Here is a 12,308-nt window from a genome sequence, read left to right as displayed (position 1 = left end):
CACTAATCCGACATAATCATAAACGTGTGCTACGATTTGCTTATTTGAAATGCCTTAGCTTAGCATTCCTTTAGCGGAGGCTTTGGCCTAGTTGTCTGGTCTCACGGTTTAGATGTTCGTATTTTTCCACTGTGCTATTAAACGTGTATTTCTGCTTGAAGCTGTACTTTTCCACAGAGACTGTTCACATGCTTATCTTAAAGTTGGTGCCAGCATGGCATATTTTCTCTTTAATTCAAGGTCGGCTTGCAGGTGCGGACAATGGAGGCTCTGAGAGTAAGCTAATCGAGAGACAATGTTGCAACTTGCGTACCCATCTCCAAGGATAATGTATGCTTAAGTAAAAGCTTGAGAACTGTCGTTTTTGATTGGTCAATTTGAAGCTAACCTATGAACCCTCCAATGGAGACCCTACTGGACTTGAACTGTTGTCTATAAAACCCAGGTGCACGAGAGGAAAGCTCTCTCTATCTTCGGACATCCCGCCATTTTGACTTCGTAGCTACTATGACCCATTTTGCTGCGACGCCATTTTGAGAGACTTTGATGCTTTCTCTAATCGAGAGAAAGAGATTTAATGATTCTTGCCCTAGAGACTTAACTTTGATTTGCCCCTTTGCATGAAGTAGTAATCTTATCTTGCCGCCGTGAGGCAATTGCCCCGTTCACCTTTGCCCCTTTTGTCCCGGCCCTATGCTGATCGAGAAACGATACCTGTGAGACGAAGACTTCATTGATTGCTGATTGGAATTGGTAATTATGAAAGGAAATTGTAAAATTGCATTGTGTTTCCTTTAGGTAACCAACTGCTGATTTTGAGAAGGACCCTAGCTAGGAGTTTTCTAAATTGATGTTGCCAAATTGTTTTTGCATAAAGTCCCACATGCTGATGCTAATTTGAGGTTAGACGAGGATTCCATATGTCGCCCGATGCAATTTGAGATCTTGTTATGCTGACTAAATGTACGCAATTAGCCCATTACAGATTATCGTATTAGTGCTTTGCATTGCCACTATCGAATGCCTTGTGATTCAAATGCTACATAGATTACACTTGTTCCGACGATATGGACAGCTATTAATGTTCATTTATGTTTATCATTTGGTGTTGAGACACATTTATATTGTGCTAGCCTTGTTAATATAGGGAAATAAATTCACTAACTTTGCAATAAACTGGTGTGGTTATTCCTGGCTGAAAGGTCAGGGTTCGCCGAAATGTATTCTGGATTAATTGTTAAGTGTTATGTTGTTCAAGGTGTTGCTTATGTTTGTTATTGATTATCGATAAAAGGTGATTGATCGATTAAGAGTACAGAGAGTTCCCACTTAGTCGAAAGATTCATCGACCTAAAGAGCATCCGAACGCAGGTAAATTGTTACCACGTTCCGCTCCATCAGTATTCTCTGCTCACACTTTCCCCTCCATTGCTGTTTGTAGGGTGCTTTTGTGCACAACATTACTACAGTCAGGCTCGCTCGCTTCCCTTTGCTCCAGCGGTAGCACCAACATTGGAGAAGAGGTTGCCAGATAGTACCTTTCCTCCCAGACATGACGGAGCGCGCCACCTTCGCACAGAAGAAATCAGCAGGTAAAGCTGGAGCTCAGGACTCCAGAGACTGCCCGTCGCTTACTTCGATCTGCCCCGAGTGCCAGACAGCACCGGAGTGCCCGATCTGTCTTTGTGCTGATTCCCTGCGGGCTCCAGCATCAAAAGGTAGGGGCGTAACCAGGCTGCAGGACAGCTTAGTCTGCACTTCTGCTTTGTTAATGAGTGTGCTTCTGTGGTCATCCCCGAGGGTATATGGAGTGGCTGCTCATGCTGACACACATGAATGATAACCAGTGTCCTTTCCCAAACAAATGAGTGACTGACATTTTTGTTTATCAAGCACTGGAATGTAACTTGGTTGTTTCCAGAGTTAGACGGATTGGATCAGGGTGCATGTTCATAATTATTGTATATTTCCTGCCTGCAGTCAAAGGGCAAAAGCATGTGGGTGCCACTAGTAACAATGGTAATATTTTTATAGCGATAGACAGCAAGGTTTCAGTTAAAAAATGCAATTGCGGTTTTCTTTCTGCATAAATACTAATGCTTGGTATTCACTTCTATTTTATTTTTAATTTGATTTGCTTTTTTTTGTTGTTGCTAAGTGCACATTTGCAGTGTGATTTTCATGGCGCTTGATCTAAAATGCAGTTGAAGTGACAATCTAACAGCCAATGCTGACTAAGGCACTCATTTAGAGCATGGCAGATATAACACCTCAAAAATGCAAAGTAGTTACCAAAGAACAAGGGCTGACAGCATGGGTTATTCCCAACAATATGTACATCAGTGATACCGAAAAGGCCATGGCGCCTCCTGTGCAGATTATTCCCTGCTAATTCCCTGCTAAATAATATGTTTCGGATAATGGCAGGCTGTTTCTGAGTCACCAAGCGCTAACCCATGCATGGGGAATTACCACAATTAGTCAAACACATTTGTTTACTCACTAGTGCGAGGGTAGTACGCACAGACATGCCGTTAGTTTGCTGCTTATGGGATCCTGGGCACCTTCTGTAGTCACTCAGCTATGGAAAGTCAAGTGCAGCAAAACTACAGCTAGCCTGAAGAGGGAACCGAGGGCTAAGGATTATGGTCCAGAAGATCACTTTGCAAGCAAGAAGAGATGACCAGATAGCATTAGAAATAGTAAATGAATGATACAGGAGCTGAGGGAAGAAACATGGTGACCCGTGCAAGTGATGGAAGTTATGAAAATGTGGGACAATGTGGAAAAATCTGAATACACTGCAGGACTGGTTGTCCGACTATCAATTATGTTGTGTGAATGGGCAGAGGGCCATATAAAAGCAATTAAATTACGCTTTAATAAGGGTGGGCAGAGCTCTGCAGGATCCCACAGTGTTTTCATGTAACTCCGTGGAATTCCATTTAGTAAAACTCTGCGAGTTCCACCAATCTCTACATCATACAACCGTTTTGGAAAATGGCCCTCTATGAAGGGTCAATATTAAAACATGGGGTCTCTGGTTGCCAGTCAGTTTGCACTCTGTCTAAGCAGGAACCCTCACTCTGGTCAGGGCAAGAGAGATACACACCTAGGATAACTCCTGCTCACCCCCTTGGTAGCTTGGCACAACAAGTCAGGCTTATCCCAGTGGCAATGTGTAAAGTATTTGTAGCAACCCACCCAGTAACAGAGTGATAACACCACAAAAGGACCCCACACCAGTTTAGAAAAATAGCCAATATTTATCTAAATCAAACAAGACCAAAACAACAAAAATCCAACACACAAGTAAAGATATGAATTTTAGAGTAAAAAGAGTCTTAATCCATAGAAATCAATGGATGCGTTGTTTTAGCACAAAGTACCTGGTATGCGTCAAAAATAAAGCTGCACATGCGATTGTGTGTAGGAAAAGCAAGCAATGAATCAATTCCTCACCCTGCGGGCAAGTGATGTGTCGATTCTTTCCTCGCAGGGAAGAGATGCATCGATTTCTGGACAAGCAGCATCAGGTCGGTGTGGTGATGTTGTAGGTTCTGACACATAGGGACGATGCGTGGAAAATCTGGACACATGGCAGCTATGAATCTGTGCTGAGCTGGCATTGCGTCGATTTTACCAGCAAAATGAAAATTGGTCAGCCGCAGTGCGTGTGGTGCGTCGATTTTTCTGACGCTCGACTCCAGTGTGTGAATTTTCACCTTGGGTTCACCAACTTCTCCTTTCAAGTGCCCAGGGTCTGGATGTGGAACCACTTGGCAGGATAGGGGTCTCAGTAAAAGAGCCCTGGTGCTGGCAGATGAAGTCTTTGATGGCCCTGAGACTTCAGAAAAGGGGGCAAGCTCACTTCAAGCCCTTGTAGAATCTTCACAAGCAGGATACACAGCAAAGTCCAATCTTTGTCCTCTCTGAGGCAGAAGCAGTAACTGCAGGCCAACCCAGCAAAGCATACAAAGCAAAGGGGCAGTACTCCTCCTCCAGCTCTTCAGTTCTTCTCCTTGGCAGAGGTTCCTCTTGATCCAGAAGTATTCTAAAAGTCCGGGGTTTGGGGTCCACAACTTATACTAATTTCTGCCTTTGAAGTAGGCAGACTTCAAAGGAAAGTCTCTGTTGTTCACAAAATCCTGCCTTGCCCAGGCCTGTCCACAGATACACACAAGGGAGCTTGAGACTGTATTGAGTGACAACAGGCACAGCCCTTTTAGGTGTAAGTGTCAGCTCCTCCCTCCCCACTTTAGCCCAGGAGACTCATCATGAAATGCAAGATACTCCTCAGCTCTCTTTGTGTCACTGTCTATAGGGAATTCACAAAAAGCCCAACTATCAGTCTGACCCAGATGTGGATTCCACAGGCAGTCAGAGGCACGGAATGGTTAAGCAAGAAAATACCCATTTTCTAAAAGTGGCATTTTCAAAAAGGCAATCTAAAAAAACAACTCTACCAAAAGATGTGTTTTCAAACTGTGACTTCAGAGACCCCTAACTCCAGACCTCTATCTGCTCCCAATGGGAAACTGCACTTAAAAGATATTTAAAGGCAGTCCCCATGTTAATGTATGGGAGGGATAGGCCTTGCCAAAGTGAAAACCGAATTTGGCAGGATTTCACTATCAGGACATGTAAAACACACTAGTAAATGTCCTACCTTTTAAAGACACAGCACCCTTCCCATGGGTCTACCCAGGATCTACCTTAGGGATGACTTACATGCAGTAAAAGGGAAGGTTTGGGTCTGGCAAGTGGGTACACTGGCCAGGTCGAATTGTCGGTGCAAAGCTCCACACACAGACAATGCAGTGGCAGGTCTACACATGTTTACAGGGCTACTCATGTGGGTGACACAATCATTGCCTCAGGACCACTAGTAGCGTTTGATTTAGAAGCCTTGGGCACATCGACTGCACTTTACCAATATGCCAATCAGGGATAACCAATCATAATCCCAATTTACACAGGAAGCACTTGCACTTTTGCAATGGCCAGCAGTAGTAAAGTGCCCAGAGTACCAAAGTCCAGAAAAAACAAAGTCCAGCACACAATCAAAAACACAGGAAGCAGAGTCAAAAAGACAAGGGAACCATGCAAAGAATGCCAAGTTTCACAGTCAACCCAAACCTTTTGCCCTCCTCCTCTTTTTCTGACCTCATTTTAGTTGGCTTTAGGACTCGTGGCACTTTGCCACTGTTAACCAGTGCTAAGGTGCATGTGCTCTCTCCCTAAAACATGGTAACATTGGCTCATACCCTATTGGCATACTTAATTTACCTGTAAGTCCTTAGTAAAGTGCACTACATTTGTTTAGGACCTGTAAATTAAATCCTATGAGTAGGCCTGCAGCACTGATTGTGCAATCCACATAAGTAGCTCCTTAATCGTGTCTCAGGCCTGCCATTGAAAAGGCCTGTGTGTGCAGTTTCACTGCCACTTCGACTTGGCATTTAAAACTACTTGCCAAGTCTTAAACTTCCCTTCTTCAACATGTAAGTCTCCCCTAAGGTAGGCCCCAGGTAACCCATAGGGCAGGGTGCTATGCATGTAAAAGGCAGAGCATATACATATGTGTTTTACATGTCCTGGTAGTGAAAAACTCACAAATGCATTTTCCACTACTGTGAGGCCTGCTCCTCTCAAAGACTAGCGTTAGAACTGCCCTCATATACTTATAAATGGTAGATTCTGATCTGGAAGGAGTAGCCCTGTCATGTTTAGTATGGCCAGCATGGTAATAGAAAAACCTGCTTACTAGTAAAGTAGGATTTAATATTACTATTTTAGAAATGCCACTTTTAGAAGTGAGCATTTCTTTGCACTTACTGCCATCTGTGCCTTGCAGCCTGTCTCCAATCCATGTCTGGTCTGGGCTGGTTGACAGCTCCCCTTGTGCATTCCACCCATTCAGCCATAAACAAAGGACACTCAGTCACATCTGCATTAATCTGCATACTGAATGGATATTCCTGGGCAGGAAGAGTGGATGAGCTCCCTCTTACACCTCAAAGGCCAGTGGCCTGCGCTCGCACAAAGGACTGATAACCCTCACAGGGATCCTGGCAGACAGGACTGGGTTGAAAGAGAAAATGGTGTACTTTAAAACCAATTCTTGGAAGTTTCCCCTTTTCAAAGGCACTTTTGGGCATACATACTGGGTCTCTGACACCACCAAATCAGACACTTCTAAATCTACACCTGGACTCTGTCAAAGGGACTGCCTGGCTACCCAAAGGACTCATCTGAACTCCTTTGCTAAGAAGGGCTGCTGCCCTGCTTGTTGCCCTTCTGCCTGCTGGCCTCTGACTCTGCTGAAAGGACTCTTCATTCCTCACAAGTGCTCTCCAAGGGCGTGGATTGAGCTTGCTTCCTGTTCTGAAGTCTCAGGGCCACAGACTTCACTAAAAAGGAGAAAATCCCTCTGCATCGGAAAATCAACACAACGCCTACAGAAATCGATTCAGTGCCTGCCTCGCGGCTGAAAGTTTGCTTCATCACCTACCAGATTGACACAGTGCCTGCCACTTCTACCAGTGCACCAAGGATTCTGAGCGCATTGTCCCTGGGTGTCAAAATATCCTGCATCGCAGTGAGGAACCAACGCTGTGCTCCTGGAAATCGACACATCACCTTGTAGCATGGAAGGAAATGATGCATCGTCTGTGCCGTGCCAGAAAACCCAACGCAGCCCTTTATTTTTCAATGCATCTTCTCCTCTGCGGCCCCCGTGCATCGTTATTTTTGACACATCCCAGGTACTGTGTGTTACAAGGATATAACAACTGATTCTTTAGGATTGAGACTCATTTAAACCTTTAAAAGTGATATATCGACTTGTGCATATTGGATTTATGTTGTTTTGATCTTATTTTATTCAGATAAATATTATCTATTTTGCTAAGCCCGTGTGGTGTATTTTTGTGGTATTTTCACTGTGGTACTGTATGAGTTATTGCACAAATACTTTACACAATGCCTTCTAAGTTAAGCTTGCCTGCTCTTTGCCAAGCTGATCCTTTCCCTGACCGATGACCCAGAAAAGGCTGAGAGAAATTTCCACAACGGAATGGGAGCAGTCACCTCCTGGATGGAAATCAACTGCCTCAAACTCAACTAAGGCAAAATAGAGATCCTCATAAGCAGCTCCACCCGTCTGCCTGGAACAACCCCTGGTGGCCTACTGCACTTGGAAACACCCCTGCTCCCACCGCCTGTGCTCGCAATCTGGGCATCACCCTGGACTCCTCTCTGTCCATGACCCGTCAAGTCTATGCCGCCTCGTTGTCATGCTTCCACACCCTTCGCCCTATTCAAAAGGTCTTCAAGAGGATCCCCACGGATGCAAGGAAGACAGTCACCCACGCACTTGTCAGGAGCAAACTTGACTATGGCAACACACTCTATGCTGGCACCACCAAAAAACTGCCAAAAAAAAAACTGCAATCAAGACTCCCAAGAATCCAGAATGCATCCTGGACACCTCCTGATACAGCCACATCTCCTCCCTCCTCAAAGACCTACATTGGCTCCCAGTCAACAAGCGCATCACCTACAAACTTCTGATAGACACCTACAGGGCATTACACAACCTAGGACCGGCCTACCTCAACCACCGCCTCATCTTCTATGCATCCCACAGACAACTCAGTTCATCCCAGCATGCCCACAAAGCCATTCCCAAGAACTGAAAAACCACTGCAGGAGGAAGATCCTTCTCCTACCTCGCAGCCTGGACATGGAACATGCTACGTCTCAAACTCAGACAGACAACATCACTGAAGCAGTTCAGGAAGGACCTCAAAACCTGGCTATTCTGTTGAGCAGCACGCCTGCAAGCACCGCCTTGAGCCCCCATGGGTGATAAGCCATGCTATAGAAGCACTGAATGCTTGATTCAAGGTGAGCACAGGATAATTTGGATTGTGTTATGACTTACCATGACTAGGATTGTGGTCCCTATTTGGACAAGGGTGTATACCTGTGCCAACTAGAGACCAAATTTCTAACACACCATAGTTAGAACACAATAGAGTTTATAAAGCATAGCAATGAAGGACATAGGAGAGTGGGGGTGGAGTGAGACAACAGCACCAAGAATAGAGGGGAAGGGTTTTGGGGTGATGTAGGAGGCTGGCCTGGTTTGTAGTGGATACCTTGGGTACTTACACCTTGTGCCAGGTCCAGTTATCCCTTATTAGTAGATTAGTAGTGTTCTAGCAGCTTAGGCTGATAGAGGTAGCTATAACAGAGCAGCTTAGGCTGAACTAGGAGACATGCAAAGCTCCTACTATACCACTTATATCACTTAGCACTATATCATAAGAAACACAATACTCAGAGTTACTAAACATAAAGGTACTTTATTTTAGTGACAATATGCCAAAAGTATCTCAGAGGATATACTCCCTTAGGAGGTAAGTAAAATACACAAAATATACACACATAACAAAATCAGGTAAGTAAACAGTTAGAAAAGTAGTGCAAACACTGTAGGACACAATAGAATGCAATAGGAGACAATAGGCCTATGGGCAACACAAACCATATACTCCAAAAGTGGAATGCGAACCACGAATGGACCCCAGGCCTAGTGTAGTGTGTAGAGGGTGGCTGGGAGTGTAAGAAAACACTAAGGGTGTCCAAGATACCCCACCCCAAGACCCTGAAAAGTAGGAGTAAAGTTACCCTACTACCCCAGAAAGACAGTAAAGTCGAGATAGGGGATTCTGCAAAGACAACAACTGACTACAAAGCACTGAAGACGGATTCCTGGACCTGAGGACCTGTAAAGGAAGGGGACCAAGTCCAAGAGTCACGCAAGTGTCCAGGGGGGGCAGGAGCCCACTAAATCCCGGATGAAGGTGCAAAAGGGCTGCCTCTGGGTGGAAGAAGCCAAAGATTCTGCAACAACGGAAGGTGCCAGGAACTTCTCCTTTGGTCAGAAGATGTCCCACAGCGTGCTAGAGGATGCAGAGTTATTTTCATGCAGAAAGACTGCAAACAAGCCTTGCTAGCTGCAAGAGTCCCAGTTGAGGATTTTGGGTGCTGACAGGGCCCAGGCAGGACCAGGAGGTCGCCCCTTGGAGGAGGAGACAGAGGGGGCACTCAGCAACATGGAGAGTCCATGCAGAAGCAGATAGCACCCACAGAAGTACTTGAACTGGCATTCAGAATATCTGAGCATGGCAGTCGTCTCAGCACAACAAAAGAGGGTCCCACGAAGTCGGAGGCCAACTCAGCGAGTTGGGCAATGCAGTACGGAGTGCTGGGGACTTGGCCTGTGCTGTGCACAAAGGAAGTCTTGCAAAAGTGCACAGAAGCCCTACCAGCTGCAGTTCACACAGTACACAGGATTACTATCTGGCGTGGGGAGGCAAGGACTTACCTTCAGCATATTTGGACAGAAGGGCCACTAGTCTGTCGGGGATGCTTGGATCCAGCTCCTGTGTTCCAGAGACCACGCTCGTCAAGATGAGAGGGGACCCAGAGGACTGGTGATGTTGGTGCCTGCGTTAGCAGGGGGAAGATTCCGTCAACCCACGGGAGATTTTTTCTTGGCTTCCAGTGCAGGGTGAAAGCAGATAGCCCTCAGAGCATGCACCACCAGGAAACAGTAGAGAAAGCCGGCAGGATGAGGTGCTACAATATTGCTGGTAGTCTTCTTGCTACTTTGTTGCGGTTTTGCAGGCATCCTGGAGCAGTCAGCGGTCGATCATTGGCAGAAGTCGAAGAGGGAAGTGCAGAGGAACTCTGGTGAGCTCTTGCATTCGTTATCTCATGAGAAACCCACAGGAGAGGCCCTAAATAGGGCCAGGGTGCCCTCACACTACTGCACCTAACCTTCACTAAGTGAGGGTTAGACATATAGGTGACTTATAAGTTACTTAAGTGCAGTGTAAAATGGCTGTGAAATAACGTGGACTGCAGTGGCAGTCCTGTGTAAGAATTGTCTGAGCTTCCTATGGGTGGCAAAAGAAATGCTGCAGCCATAGGGATCTCCTGGAACCCCAATACCCTGGGTACCTAGGTACCATATACTAGGGAATTATAAGGGTGTTCCAGTGTGCCAATCAGAATTGGTAAAATTAGTCACTAGCCTGTAGTGACAATTTTAAAAGCAGAGAGAGCATAAGCACTGCGGTTCTGGTTAGCAGAGCTTCAGTGATACAGTTAGGCACCACACAGGGAACACATACAGGCCACAAACTTATGAGCACTGGGGTCCTGGCTAGCAGGATCCCAGTGACACATATCAAACATACTGACAACATAGGGTTTTCACTATGAGCACTGGGCCATGGCTAGCAGGATTCCAGTGAGACAGTAAAAACACCCTGACATATACTCACAAACAGGCCAAAAGTGGGGGTAACAAGGCTAGAAAGCAGTAAAGCAGTTACAAGTACTTATCCCACCGCTGCACCACCAATGTGGGAGGCTGGCCTGGCTTGTGGTGGGTACCAATGGTATTTACACCTTATACTAGGTCCAGTTATTCCTTATTAGTAGAGTGTAGTAGTGTTCTAGTAGCTTAGGCTGACAGAGGTAGCTATAGCAGAGCAGCCAAGGCTGAACTAGGAGACATGCAAAGCTCATACAATACCACTTATATCATATAGGTACTATATCATAAGAAAGACAATACTCATAGTTTCTAAAAATAAAGGTACTTTATTTTAGTGACAATGTGCCAAAAATATCTCAATGTATATACTCACTTAAGAGGTAAGTTACATACACAAAATATACACAAATAACCAAATCAGGTAAGTAAAACTGTCAGAAAGTAGTGCAAACGCTGTAAAGCACAATAGGATGCAATAGGCTAGGGGCAACACAAACCATATACTAAGTAAGTGGAATGTGAACCACAAATGCACCCCTAGGAAAGTATAGTGTGTAGAGGGTCACTGGGAGTGTGAGAAAACACCAAGGGTGTAAAGGAGACCCCACCCCAGGACCCAGGAACGCAGTAGTAAAGTACTACTATTTCCCCCAAAACACACTAAAGCCGTGATAAAGGATTTTGCAAGGACCACAACAGAATGGAAAGCGCTGAAGACAGATTCCTGGACCTGAAGACCAGTAAAGGAAGGGGACCAAGTCCAAGAGTCGCTAACGTGTCCAGGGGGGGGCATGAGCCCACTAAACCCCGGATGAAGGTGCAGAATGGTTTCCTCTGGTTGGAAGAAGATGCCGGTTTTGCACCAACGAAAGGAGGTAGGAGGTTCTGCTTTGTGCAGAAGATGTTCTACGGTGTGCTGGAGGATGCAGAGTTGTTTCCTTGGCAAAATACAGCAAACAAGCCTTGCTACCTGCAAGAATCACAGTTGAAGAAAAAGGGTGCTGCCCTGGCCCAGGAAGGACCAGAATATCGCCACTCAGCTGAGGAGACAGAGGGGGCCGTCAGCAATGTAGAGAGCCACTGAAAGGAGGGAAGCACCCGCAGAAATCCGTGAACATTGGTTCAAGAAGACTGAACACGGCAGTCATCACAACACTGCAAAGAGAGGTCCCACGACACCGGATGTCAACTCAGGGAGCTGAGCATTGCAGGACGGAGTGCTGGGGACCTAGGCTCAGTTGTGCATGAAGGATTTCTTGGAAATGTGCACAGAAGCCCTTGTAGCTGCAGATCACAGTGCACAGGATTACTATCTGGGGAGGGGAGGCTAGGACTTACCTTCTCCAAATTTAGACAGTTATACCTCTGGACAGTCTCGGTCACTTGGGTCCACCACCTGTGTTCCAGGGGCCACGCTCGTCAGGATGAGAGGGGACCCAGAGTACCGGTGAAGCTGAAGTTTGGTGCCTGCTGGAGCAGGGGGAAGATTCTGTCGACCCACTGGAGATTTCTTCGGGACTTCCAGTGCAGGGTGAAGGCAGGCAGCCCCCAGAGCATGCACTACCAGGAAACAGTCGAGAAAGCCGGCAGGATTAGCTGCTACAATGTCGCTGGTAGTATTATGGCTACTTTGTTGCAGTTTTGCAGGCGTCCTGGAGCAGTCAGCAGTCGATCCTTGGCAGAAGTGGAAGAGAGAAGTCCAGAGGAGTCCTGGTAGATCCTTGCAAGTTGTAATCTCATGAGAAGCCCACAGGAGAGACCATAAATAGACCTCAGAGGAGGATTGTCTACCTAGCCGGGTATGCAGCTATCAGGAGGGGTCTCTGACGTCACCTGTTGGCACTGGCCACTCAGAGACCTCCAGAGTGTCCTCACACCTCTGAAAACAAGATGGCAGAGCCCTGAGACACACTTGAGGAGCTCTGGGCACCACCCCTGGGGTGGTAATGGA

This window comes from Pleurodeles waltl, chromosome 5, assembly GCF_031143425.1.
Source record: "Pleurodeles waltl isolate 20211129_DDA chromosome 5, aPleWal1.hap1.20221129, whole genome shotgun sequence".
NCBI lineage: Eukaryota > Metazoa > Chordata > Amphibia > Caudata > Salamandridae > Pleurodeles > Pleurodeles waltl.
Note: the sequence above shows the minus strand (reverse complement) of the source record.